Source organism: Schistocerca gregaria, chromosome 1, assembly GCF_023897955.1.
Source record: "Schistocerca gregaria isolate iqSchGreg1 chromosome 1, iqSchGreg1.2, whole genome shotgun sequence".
NCBI classification, from domain to species: domain Eukaryota; kingdom Metazoa; phylum Arthropoda; class Insecta; order Orthoptera; family Acrididae; genus Schistocerca; species Schistocerca gregaria.
The window spans coordinates 602,402,143-602,414,587 of NC_064920.1; the positions used below are offsets into that span (position 1 = coordinate 602,402,143).

General features: G+C 47.1%; 1 long non-coding RNA gene across 1 annotated transcript in view; it reads left to right on the forward strand.

Moving 5' to 3' along the window:
- The window catches only part of LOC126299405 (uncharacterized), a 69,202-nt gene that overhangs the window by 24,264 nt on the left and 32,493 nt on the right, over positions 1 to 12,445 (forward strand). The window lies entirely within an intron of this gene.

The following is a 12,445-nucleotide window of genomic DNA, read 5'->3' on the forward strand; positions in this document are numbered from 1 at the left end:
ATGTTTCTACGAGTACAGGATACCACGGTGGATCGACGATATATGGAAGTTTGGGTCGGGCAGCGGGTCGTGGACGGACAGCGAAATTCCATGTACTTTAGCAGCAGAGGGGCGAGGACGTTGACTGCGTCCCGTCATTAGGGACAAGCGTGAGTAGTTTGTGTTTCCTTCCTTGTCATTCATGGTATAGTTTTGTTCTTATGTTTACCGCGATATTTCCCGTTCCTCCAGGCATGACAAGATGAAGTTCATTTTTCAACATGACCACGCCCAAACACTTCCTTACGAAATTAAGCAGTAACTAGCAGATCAGCTAAGACTGGATACTTCGCTCATTGTGGGCATTCAGCTTTATTCCACAGCCAGCATTGTTTATGGTAAGACGACATCTCTGGCATTGTGCACTGACATGGTCACTAAGTACGCCGATGCTCTTAAGTCCAAATACTTCGACCATACAGACCATGGTCCACAGATGCTACGACTCTATGAGCTTCCTTTTGAGATGACGGAAGATGTTTAGACTGTATTGCATTGTGATCACTCATATGGTGAGAAAATTGCAAGGTTTCGAAACATACAGAATCTACAACAGAGTATGTGAAGCGAAAATCGACCTCTCAAAACATGTCTCATCATAGCCGAATGTAGGTGAGTCTTGTGCCATCATCGTGTATGACCACCAATCTCTTACGTTTTATGACTGTAGACAGGAATGCCATGTTAGGATGGCATGACTTCAACGTCGTCTTACGAGGGCTCCAATACGGGATGTTGTTGTATCCACAGAGATCAGTATACTTCCGACGCACAGTGTCAGGCCTCCCACACCACCTTTGGTGGATGGTGAAACTGGAGATGTGCTGAAGGAAAAAATAGCCTCTGGATGGCAGGACTCCACGACGCCAGAAGTTTTCGACTACCTTGATGACATTTACTATCATCACAAAACACCAGGCACCTATGGCTGTACCTCAGGAGAAGATGGACGTGGATGGTAGAGTTGTGCCTACATTGGCCTTACAGATAACAAGGGGTCAATAGTACACCCATGTCACATCAGTATACCATAGACGCCACATGTGTAAACAACAATCACTTCGACACCAAAAGAAATAGAGACATGCTCCTTCTGATCAACGCCTTCTTCATATGTCTTGCGTGGAAGAAGACGGCGATACTGATGGTGATTTGGAATATACGCCAGGCGACAACAGTAGGCGACCAGTTCCCCAACTCGGTCATGACTATGGTACCACACGATTTCGCAGCCAGACACCAGCGTCAGACGGACAAGATGACTATCCTGCTGTGTAGACCAATGACACAGCAGTCTGTGATGAAGAGAATAGCGAGCTATCGCTCGGACCAACACAAGCTCTCGTCCGCTGGGCTGATGAAGTTGAGGCCGCCGATGATGTGGCGATTGGGAAGGTGGAAGGTCATGGCATTTTGTGTACCACCTACAACCATCAACATCGTTAAATGGGGTTCTGGGCTGTGATGTTCTGGGCTCTCTCTATCAAGTGTCTGCCATTACGACGCCTTCGCCACACGGATTTAAACAACAGGCTTTCCGTCTAGCCACTTTTAACAACTATGCAATCAGGACATGAGATAAACTGTCCTTGCTGTGGCAAATGCTCACTGCAGCAGATGTCGACGTAGTCTTTTTACGAGAAGTCCATTTAGCAAAATTCCCTCATTACTTTGTATATATGGCTAGTACCTCTGACACGTCCCCCACAGACAGTGGCATTACCATCCTTCTCTGTAAGAGCTTGATGGCCACCTACCTATGACACCTCCCGAATGCCAGGCGCACGGCCATTATCGTTAATGCTGTCCAGCTTGAGAATAACTACACTCCTTCTGATTCCGGACGACAGAGACAATGATCGCATTCCTTCACATACGGTGTAGTGCAGCTTTGCCAGAATCGACTCTATGACATGGTGATGGTGCCGACTTCAATTGTATGCAGGTGCCTACCGACTAACTGATGCAATCATTCACCTTGTCTGGAACTTGAGATCCTTATACCAACCTTCAACTGGTCGACATGTGGTGATCTACACATTGTAATTCACCTTGCCAGCAGTTCGTCAAGAATGATGCAAGTGTTTCGCATCACACGTACCCAAAAGACGGCGATAAATTGAGCGAAAGAGTGGCCTACAGCTTTCACCAACTACTGTGCTACTGCCCTCCATTTCCTTTGCACTAGAAGATTCCACTCCCCTGGCGGATGAACGCTCACCGCCTCGTCTCACAGGTAAGTAGGAACGCAGTGGCGACCACCTTGCACCATGCTCTCGCTCGCCATCCTCTCTTCGGGTTAGCATTAACATGATGGATCAAATGTGCCAAGCCTGCTCTCTGACAGTCACTGATGGCATTCGGTAAGGATGCAGCAACGTGGAGACAACACACTGTTAACTTTTATTACGCTGTACTACACGAGTTTTCCACTATCCAGCCCTCACCAGATGGTCAGATGCTCATCATCGAGTTAAAGTGAAAATCATCGCCCTGATGAACCTTCAGCAGTTTCTATTACAAGGATGCAAGCTCGTGATGGGGTACCTCAGAAATAACCTTAGATTAACCACGTTAACTTGGAGTGACAGTAGCCCACAACAGTGGCGGTGGATACCTCCCAACCCATCAAGGTGCAACGAGGCATTGTCAGAGTCTTCCAAGGGCATTAATCGCTACTCAACGTGCCAGAGGATCCTGTGACAGTAGATCCTGTGACAGTAGATCTTGTGACAGTAACCGCCATTTTCAGATTACGCCTTGGTATAGTTACATCAGATGTGGCAATTGTCTTATTGCAGGACGTGACAGAATATGCTCGTGACACTATCTGTAAGGGGGCAGCTAGGACGTGAAGGGCCCTAATTGGAGATTTATGGACTTCAAAACTGCTCTTGATACCGTGTTAGACTGAGATTTGTAGCGAATCACTGTCCCCCAACATGCGCCAACCTTAAACTTTCCTAGAAGGTCTGATATTGCCAATACACATACCTTAAGGTGGTATCGGACACGAGCTTACTACATTTGATGATGCTTAATAGTGACTTGAAAATTTTCACACCACTACCAGGAAACCGAGATTCAATTCGGCATGTCTCCAAAGACGAAACCTCCCTAGGAGGTCAATGCATTATCAGATCTGCTGTGTGTCGATACAGGGACTTAATCTGCATAGCACGTACGCAGCACCTCCCATCAACACTGGCATCACTGGATTGTGCAATAAGCGGTATACTGATGCTTTCATAGATATGGTCATGCCCTCCTACATGGGACGCCGGCACCGGTACTCGTCGATGGCTGCCTGACAGGAATACTCCAACTCAACAGTTCAATGAGGCAGGGCTGCCGGCCGCGGTGGTCTCGCGGTTCTAGGCGCGCAGTCCGGAACCGTGTGACTGCTACGGTCGCAGGTTCGAATCCTGCCTCGGGCATGGATGTGTGTGATGTCCTTAGGTTAGTTAGGTTTAAGTAGTTCTAAGTTCTAGGGGACTAATGACCACAGCAGTTGAGTCCCATAGTGCTCAGAGCCATTTGAACCATTTTGAGGCAGGGCTGTCATTTACACAGGTGCTTTATGGTTTGTCTTTGGAACCTCTGCTGTGTGACCTGCGCAAACGATTAACAGGACTCCGACTTGGCGGTGGAGTTTACAAACGCAGCATGTACGCTGATGATGTGCTGTTCGTCGTCCGTGAAGCCAATGACATGACGTAAGCCATATTCTGGATTGCAGCATATGGATCGTCATCGGAAAGTAAACTCAGTATCGAAAAATCGGTCGCACTGCCTGTGGGATCAAGTACGTCATGAGAATGCGTTTATCCCTTTCGGCTTACCGACACACGCTCGCTGCTCGTCGTCTAATGGTTAGAGTTGCTGCCTCTGGATCACGGGGTCCCAGGCTCGATCCCAGGCCGGGTTGGAGATTTTCTCTGCCTGGGGACTGGATGCTTGTTTTGTCCTCATCATTTCATCATCATCATCATCATCATCATTCGTGACAGTGGCTAGATTGATTGCGTAAAAAAGGATCTGTGGTCTAGGGGTACCGTCTTGTCGGCTCTCAGCCGTGGCAGCGTGCGGACGGCCCCGCGCGCCGGCCCCGTGCTCCGCTGCAGGTTTGTTTACTTCCGCGTCGTAGCTTTCAGGCTTGTGTCCGTCCACCGTGAACAACATGTCGAGCGCTTACCGCCGTGCGACCCTTAAAGTTTCCTTCCCAGCTGAACATGCGCGACCTCGTGCACATGAAGTTGAAACGTTCCTACGTGAATAAGTTCGTTTAGATCCTAACCACGTTATCGGAATCCATTTTTCGATCACGAGTAGTGTCGTTCATATTAAAATGACAAACACCGAAGTGTGTGAAGATGTTATTCGCCGCCATACCAATGGACTTAAGTTCAAATACTCTGATGGTCACGTCGGAGCAGTAACACTTGAACTCGCAGAGTACGGTCAACGCACGATTAGGGTGTTTGAACTACCATTTGAAGTGCCGAAGGACGTAGTTGTCTCTGCGTTACAACCATACGGTAGCGTCATCGGTTACGTAGAGGAAAAATGGGAAACTTTCACGACCTACCATGTCCTTAATGGTGTGCGTCAGGTAAAAATTGAACTGAAAAAACATATACCATCATACCTGACAATTGGCGGTGTGCGAGCCATTGTCATGTACGACGGCCAACCCCGAACATATGCGGGTTGTGGACAAGAAGGCCACGTCAGATCCGCCTGCATGCGACGCCGCCTGATCCAAACGCCGGTCGGCGAGGAAGCGTCCCCAGCGGTGATCACTCAGATCCCTGTCACATATGCCAAGGTTGCCCAGGAAGTTAGCACCTCTACACAGGGTCTTCCTGCTCTGTTGACGTCGTCTGATCAGGCAGATGCAACCGCTACTGAGATTCCTTCTGAGGTGCCACAGACGCCAGATCCTGACCTTCCACATCTTCGCAGCACTGTGACTGAAAATGCTGCTGAGATGGACGTTGATCCGGGAGTGGTACCTACTTCTGCTTTCCTTCAGACTGGTCCGAAGTCAGACGAAGGCCACCCGTAATCAGACTCGGAACAACCTGTTCGAAAACAAGGGTCGACACGAAAGAGAAAGAAACGTAGCCGTACACCCCCTGATGAATCCATTCTACGGATGGATGCCAGAGATGCAGAACCGAAGATGGACGACAAACCGCTCTATGATGTCCAAAAGTCTGATGCGAACGACCCGCCACAGGCGACCACTGGCAACGATCATCTCTCCTTAGTGGAGCCGTCGCCCCCACAGGTCGACGTTGAAGAAAGTCTATATGCTGAGTCGAAAACTACGTCTCCTCTCCACACGGATGATGTAAACAGTCGGTACCCTACCGCAGTATCAGTCTCCTGGGCAGACGACGTGGAGATCGAAGGGACTGGGGTGGACGGTGCTGATGATGGGGCGCTCCCATCGGTTGCGCCCGCGCCCGCTAGCTCTCCACAGTAGCAACCTCTTCAGCGGACCGGCAAGATCGACGACCTCTCGCTCCTGAAGAAGCAGCCCCACCTGTGCCTGTGGGACTCCAACACCAGCATTATCGTGTCGCAACGATTAACCTCGCGACCATTCGTGCGCCCCACAAACTCGCGCTGCTCCGCGATATGATTTATGATGCGGACATTGATATTGCGCTTTTTCAGGAAGTGCATGTCGCCGATTTTTCACCACCACATGGCTTCACGGCGCATCTTTCTCCCGCTTCGGACACCGGTAGTGGTGTTGCCATCATCTTACGAGAAGGTCTTCCTGCCGAAGATGTCCTATACCTCCCCAACGGCAGAGGTATGGCCCTTACTCTCTTTGGTGTACGCATCGTCAACATTTATGCGCCGTCGGGCTCCAGCTACCGTCGTGAACGGAATGCCTTCTTCGCAGATGAAGTTACACCCCTTTTTATGGGACCACACGATGACTGGGTCATGGGTGGAGACTTCAACTGCACCCAGCGACCTCAGGATCAATTGCCGCGTCACTCACCATGCGCAGCTCTGGAAACAGTCGTGACGCGGCTACTATTTGTCGACACGTGGAGACATGTCCACGGTGATCGTTTGGGCTTTACGTACCACACTGCGCACTCCTCTAGCCGACTGGATCGCATCTACAGCTCGCGATCCCTAATTCAACACACACGACAGGCTGAAATCTGGCCTGTTCCTTTCTCAGATCATGAGGCTTACTTCTGTGACGTTGTTCTCACAAGACAGGCAGTATGGCACGGACGTGGTTTATGGAAACTGAACACGGCACTTCTTAATTCACCTGACTGTCGACTTCTAATAGAAGACACTTGGATCACATGTAAAAGACGCCGTCCCACGTATCCGTCTACCATATCCTGGTGGATCCAGTGTGCAAAACCTGCTCTTCGAAAAACTTTGATCCGATATGGCAAAGATGTTGTCGCCTGGAGGAAGAGCACTATGGACTTTTACTACAGGATCCTACGAGAATGCTCCACGATGCCAGCCTCCCCTGAGCGCCATACAAGGATAAACCATGCTAAGGCCCAAATCTCCAATCTCATGCGAAGGCACTTGGAAGGAGCGATAGTACGATCTCGTACTGCTGATCGCATGCCTCATGAACATCCATCTATGTACCATATCATCCAAGAGCGCCAACATCGTCGCCGAAAATTTATTCCCATCCTAACAGACCAAGATGGGCGTCGCTACGTAACCCAATCTGCAGTAGGGAATGTGCTTCACGCCCACTACCAGCAGCTCTACGCCGCAATTCCACATTCCCCAGAGTTGATCGAGGAAGTCTCACAGCTCAACTTCGGTGGTCTCCCAGGAGATGCGGCGATTGACTTGGTGTCAGAGGTGATTGATGATGAAGTCCGCGATGCGATCCGAGCAGGAACCATCAATCGCTCCCCAGGACCCGACGGTCTTCCCCTCGAATTTTATCGCACCTTCCGTGATTTGTTAGAGTCCACCTTCACCTCCATACGTCGGGAACTGATGTCTCCGGAAGTACCTGTGCCGGACTCTTTCATGGAAGGAAACCGCATGGTGGCAACAATATCAGTGATTATCGGCCCCTCACCATCCTTAACAGTGATATGAAATTCTTCACTCGCCTTTTGGCGGCACGACTTAAAACCATTGCCCGATATGTTATGTCGCCAGACCAAGCACCTCTGGGAGGGGATAATAATATCCGCACGGCTTTATGCCGCTACAGGGATATGATCGCCGTTACCCAGGCACAACGCCTCTCTGGTGCACTTGCGTCTTTGGACTTTAGTCAAGCTTTTGATAGGGTTGACCATTCGTTCCTTACGGCCGTTCTCCACCATATGGGTTTCCCAGTTGCCGTTATCACGGTAGTGATGCGCCTTCTGCGGGGTGCCTCTTCCAGGATTATGTACAATGGCAGACTCACTCCTCCGATAAAAATAGGTCGATCCGTACGTCAAGGTTGCCCTCTATCAGCGATTTTGTACGCCTTTTCCTTGGAATCCTTGCTATGTGGGCTCCGACAACGTTTGGTAGGGTTGTCCATAGATCGATACCGATTCTGTTGCACGGCCTATGCTGACGATGTAGTCATCTGTTTACGTAATGCCGACGAGGTTCGAACTGTTGTGACGTGGGCAGCGACTTATGGTGAGGCGTCGGGTAGCTCTTTAAACGTACGTAAGTCACAAGTTATGTTCATTGGCACGGGACTCCCTGTGGAGTGTATTACACCTCTCACTACCGTTGATACCATTCGCTGTTTAGGAATAGACTTTTCATCTGATCTCCGGCGTTCAGCCGCCATCAACTGCAGACGCCTCCTTTTAATGATCAGAGCAGGTCTTATGGACCATCGCCTTCGATCCCTAGATATTCTCCAACGAGCTCGATATGTCAATATATATATGGCATTCCGAATTCCCCAAGTAGCACAAGTTCTACCTTTCCCTCTTACTGTGGCACGTCGCATGTAGGCAGCGATGGCACCTTTCGTCAGCTCTGGGCTGTTGTTCAAAGTTAACTATGCAACCCTTACTCCTCCCCGTGAACGAGGTGGGATAGTTCTGTTTCACGTGCCAGATAGAGCTCGCGCCCTATTTGTCAGCTCCCAGATGACGGTATGGACACGATGCCCAACGAGCCTCACTGGTCTCCTCCTCACGGCATATACGCCGGTCTCACTGTCAGCCCCAGTGATGATCTCGGACGTTCCGGTCCAATTACATTATATACGATACTTCTTTCTTGAACTCAGTTATCTACGCCTCACCTTACCAAGACAGCTTTTACTCAAGACAAAGGCAGTATACAATGTCCTCCAATTAGGTCGTCCACCTAACCCGATTGAACAAAAGTTCCCCCAGGTAGTCTGGCGTCATGTATGGCGCGCGGTTTTCGCCCGTTACCTTGACACGAATGTTCAATCTGTCTGGTACCTAACTGTCAATGGTAAGCAAATCAATCAATCTCGCCTTCATCGTATCCACCTCGCCCAATGACCTCTCTGTTCCACGTGTGGAGTCCCAGACAATGATGAACATCGGTTTGTTTGCGGACCGGCGGAGGAGGTTTGGCACTTGATTCGTCTTATTGTCGCTTTTCTAACGCGGGACATTCCGGATCGGATTACTCCCCTTTCATTATTATTTCCGGATCGTGAATATTTTCCTCGGACAAAGACCAATGCTGTGAATTGGATTCGCGGACATGCCATTCACTACCTATTTGGACAAACTGTAGACTCTGTACTCGATTTTTGGACATACTTCAATGACCGTCATTATGTCGTTGTCCGTCACCCAAAATACAGACAATTTTTCTCGAACTTCCTTGGGAGTGCTTTCCACGACCCGCCTCGCAGCTGGAATGTGTTAAGCCAAGAGAGAAGAACGTTTCCTGTTTGAACCAATGAACATTTCTGAACAATTGAACAGAACACATCAATTTCGAGAAGACGTGACTCAACATATTACCAGCGGGGCACAGAAGGCCTCTGATCAATGACACAACAAAACTAAACAAAAACAAAAAAATAATAACATAACAACAATAAAAATAAAAATAAAATTCAGAAAAAAAAGATTTTGTTTTGTTTGTAAGGATAGCCCTAACCTTGATTTCCTATATTTACCCTGGTAGATAGGCAGCTCTCTGGGGTAGGTTTAGTCAGGAGCCAACGCCTGAAGTGGAACAGATTTTTTTTCTTTTTTTAGGATGAAAAGTGGCGGTGGCACTTGGTTCTTTTTTTAGTTCCATTTTATAAAAGGGTTAACTAATGTAAAAAAAGTAAAAAAAAGAATTAAATAAAACAAAAAAGTGGTTAAGTAATTTAAAAAAAGTGGGAAAAAATGGAAAAAAAGATCTAAAAAAAGGGGGTACCGTCTTCGATTTGTAATCAAAACCGCTTCGGTCCCGGGTTCGATCCCCGCCACTGCCTAAATTTTGATAAATAATCAGCGTTGGCGGCCGAAGACTTCCGGCATAAGAAGTCAGCCTCATTCTGCCAACGGCCTTGTCAAAGAGGGCGGAGGAGCGGATAGAGGTTCAGGGCACTCTCTTGTCCTAGGGGTGGGAAATTGCCCCTAAAGGCGGAAGAATCAGCAATGATCAACGACATGAGGATGCAGAAGGCAATGGAATCCACTGGATTAAAGATACGTAACGTGTATCCACAGGACATGTGGCCTGTAGTTGAAGAAGTGTCATGATGATCTCTCCATTGGCAAACGATTCCGGAATAGTCCCCCATTCGGATCTCTGGGAGGGGACTGCCAAGGCAGAGGTTACCATTAGAAAAAGATTGAGTAATCAACGAAATGATAATGTTCTACGAGTCGGGGCGTGGAATGTCAGAAGCTTGAACGTGGTAGGGAAACTAGAAAATCTGAAAAGGGAAATGCAAAGGCTCAGTCTAGATATAGTAGGGGTCAGTGAAGTGAAGTGGAAGGAAGACAAGGATTTCTGGTGAGATGAGTATCGGGTAATATCAACAGCAGCAGAAAATGGTATAACAGGTGTAGGATTCGTTATGAATAGGGAGGTAGGGCATAGGGTGTGTTACTGTGAACAGTTCAGTGACCGGGTTATTCTAATCAGAATCGACAGCAGACCAATACCGACAACGATAGTTCAGGTATACATGCCGACGTAGCAAGGTGAAGATGAACAGATAGAGAAAGTGTATGAGGATATTGAAAGGGTAATGCAGAATGTAAAGGGGGACGAAAATCTAATAGTCATGGGCGACAGGAATGCAGTTGTAGGGGAAGGAGTAGAAGAAAAGGTTACAGTAGAATATGGGCTTGGGACAAGGAATGAAAGAGGAGAAAGACTAATTGAGTTCTGTAACAAGTTTCAGCTAGTAATAGCGAATACCCTGTTCAAGAATCACAAGAGGAGGAGGTATACTTGGAAAAGGCCGGGAGACACGAGAAGATTTCAATTAGATTCCATCATGGTAAGACAGAGATTTCGAAATCAGATACTGGATTGTAAGGCGTACCCAGGAGCAGGTATAGACTCAGATCACAATATAGTAGTGATGAAGAGTAGGCTGAAGTTCAAGACATTAGTCAGGAAGAATCAATACGCTAAGAAGTGGGATACGGAAGTTCTAAGGAATAACGAGATTCGTTTGAAGTTCTCTAGCGCTATAGATACAGCAATAAGGAATAGCGCAGTATGCAACACAGTTGAAGAGGAATGGACGTCTCTAAAAAGGGCCATCACGGAAGTTAGGAAGGAAAACATAGGTACAAAGAAGGTAGCTGCGAAGAAACCATGGGTAACAGAAGAAATAGTTGAGTTGATTGATGAGAGGAAGTACAAACATGTTCCGGTAAAATCAGGAATACAGAAATACAAGTCGCTGAGGAATGAAATAAATAGGAAGTGCAGGGAAGCTAAGAGGATATGGCTGCAGGAAAAATGTGAAGTCATCGAAAAAGATATGATTGTCGGAAGGACAGACTCAGCGTACAGGAAAGGCAAAACAACCTTTGGTGACGTTAAAAGCAACGGTGGTAACATTAAGAGTGCAACGGGAATTCCACTGTTAAATGCAGAGGAGAGAGCAGATAGGTGGAAAGAATACATTGAAAGCCTCTTTGAGGGTGAAGATTTGTCTGATGTGATAGCAGAAGAAACAGGAGTCGATTTAGAAGAGATAGGGGATCCAGAATTAGAATCGGAATTTAAAAGAGCTTTGGAGGACTTACGGTCAAATAAGGCAGAAGGGATCGATAACATTCCATCAGAATTTCTAGAGTCATTAGGGGAAGTGGCAACAAAACGACTATTCACGTGCGAGAATTATCGCACAATCAGCTTAACAGCTCATGCATCGAAGCTGCTTACAAGAATAATATACAGAAGAATGGAAAAGAAAATTGAGAATGCGCTAGGTGACGATCAGTTTGGCTTTAGGAAAAGTAAAGGCACGAGAGATGCAATTCTGACGTTACGGATAATAATGGAAGCAAGGCTAAAGAAAAATAAAGACACGTTCATAGGATTTGTCGACCTGAAAAAAGCGTTCGACAATATAAAATGGTGCAAGCTGTTCAAGATTCTGAAAAAATTAGGGGTAGTCTATAGGGAGAGACGGGTCATATACAATATGTACAACAACCAAGAAGGAATAATAAGAGTGGACTATCAAGAACGAAGTGCTCGTATTAAGAAGGGAGTAAGACAAGGCTGTAGCCTTTCCCCCCTACTCTTCAATTTGTACATCGAGGAAGCAATGATGGAAATAAAAGAAAGGTTTAGGACTGGAATTAAAATACAAGGTGAAAGGATATCAATGATACGATTCGCTGATGACATTGCTATCCTGAGTGAAAGTGAAGAAGAATTAAATTATCTGCTGAACGGAATGAACAGTCTAATGAGTACACAGTATGGTTTGAGACTAAATCGGAGAAAGATAAAGGCATAGAGAAGTAGTAGAAATGAGAACGGCGAGAAACTTAACATCAGGATTGATGGTCACGAAGTCAATGAGGTTAAGGAATTCTGTTACTTAGGCAGTAAAATAACCAATGACGGACGGAGCAAGGAGGACATCAAAAGCAGACTCGCTATGGCAAAAAAGGCATTTCTGGCCAAGAGAAGTCTACTACTATCAAATATCGGCCTTAATTTGAGGAAGAAATTTCTGAGGATGTACGTCTGGAGTACAGCATTGTATGGTAGTGAAACATGGACTGTGGGAAAACCGGAACAGAAGAGAATCGAAGAATTTGAGATGTGGTGCTATAGACGAATGTTGAAAATTAGGTGGACTGATAAGGTAAGGAATGAGGAGGTTCTACGCAGGATCGGAGAGGAAAGGAATATGTGGAAAACACTGATAAGGAGAAGGGACAGGATGATAGGACATCTGCTAAGA